The sequence below is a fragment of the Macadamia integrifolia genome, unplaced genomic scaffold (genome assembly GCF_013358625.1).
Source record: "Macadamia integrifolia cultivar HAES 741 unplaced genomic scaffold, SCU_Mint_v3 scaffold_44A, whole genome shotgun sequence".
NCBI classification, from domain to species: domain Eukaryota; kingdom Viridiplantae; phylum Streptophyta; class Magnoliopsida; order Proteales; family Proteaceae; genus Macadamia; species Macadamia integrifolia.
In genome coordinates, this window is record NW_024870667.1 from 120,240 (window position 1) to 121,592 (window position 1,353).

Below are 1,353 nucleotides of genomic sequence, written 5' to 3' on the forward strand. Positions count from 1 at the left end.
AGGCCATGGTGAGGGCATTCTTGAAGTAAATCCTTGAATCTCTCCATAAGTTTGGAAAATGACTCACTAGGCTTTTACCTAAACTGAAGGATATCACTTCTAATCTTATTGGTCTTGTGAGTTGGGAAAAACTTCTTAAGGAAGACAACTGTGAACTGTTCTCATGAGGTTATGAAATTTTTAGGTAACCCATACAACCACTTCTTAGCTTGGTCTTTCAATGCAAAAGTGATAAACCTAAGCTTAACAGCATCATCAAAAAGCTGTTGAATCTTAATTAGAACACATACCTCTTCAAGTTCCCTTAGAAATAGGTATGCATCCTCAGAGGTCAACCTATGGAAATGGGGCAACATAGTGATATATTGAGATTTGAGTTCAAAATTATTACCCTGGGCTTGTGGTAGAACTATGCAGGAAGGTTGGGTTGTTCTAGTAGGGTAGAACCAATCTTTCAGAGATTTAGGTGAAGGGTTTTGTTGTTGGTCTCCCATATTGAAAGGTTTTAAAGAGATCAAAAGTATAGGGTCACTACTTATTGGATCTCTTCTTTCTAACCGATTCTTAGTATTACGTACCCACCTAACACTCATGCAATAGAAAACTACCCACAACTAGAGTAAGACAAGCAGAAAAGAATGGATAGCAAAACCTTTTTTTATGATTTTTTTGATTTTTTTTAGCTTTTTGGGACTTACCGGCAAGGATCCAGGGTTGTTCAGGTCAATTCCTGAGGTACTGCTACAGGGCGAAACCTATCTTTATCATACTGTGAGGCATGGCAACCTCCACCGATGCAACTATTATTGTAATTTGTTCTTCTCAGGAATTCAATAAAAGAAAAGGAAAAACAAAACAAAGCAAACAAAGCACTCTGATTTACCAAAAGAAAGCGAAAAATAACATAAAACTGTCTCCCCGAAAATGGCGCCAAAAACTTATTGGGATTTAAAATATAACCGCAAGCGTACGGATCAGTGTAGCTACGGGTCAAACACAGGGAGAGCAGCCACTTTATTTTTTTACTTCTTTAATAATGCGAAAGTGAACCGATTAATGATTGTGATCTAATTCTAATTATTGTCCTAAACATATGTATCTAAAATAACGTCATAACCATTCGTCATCTAAGAATTTAAATACGCAAGCCACGCAATTAAAATTAAATAAATAAATAGACTGAAAAGAAACAACCCACGTAATTTAAAAAAAATAAAATAAAAATAAAGAAAAAAATACTGAAATAAAAATAAAGTAAAAGAAATGGGAAAAAGCTAGAGAGAGACTCACAAGTAGGTTTCTCTACTTAGCCCGAGGGAGGCATCATAATATGAGCTTCCCTACTTGACCAGA

General features: G+C 35.6%; 1 non-coding gene across 1 annotated transcript; it reads left to right on the forward strand.

The window, feature by feature from the left end:
- LOC122071668 lies at window positions 1-107 on the forward strand. The gene has a single exon (XR_006138241.1). It is a non-coding gene; the product is annotated as a small nucleolar RNA R71 (small nucleolar RNA).
- Window positions 108-1,353: the final 1,246 nt, after the last annotated feature.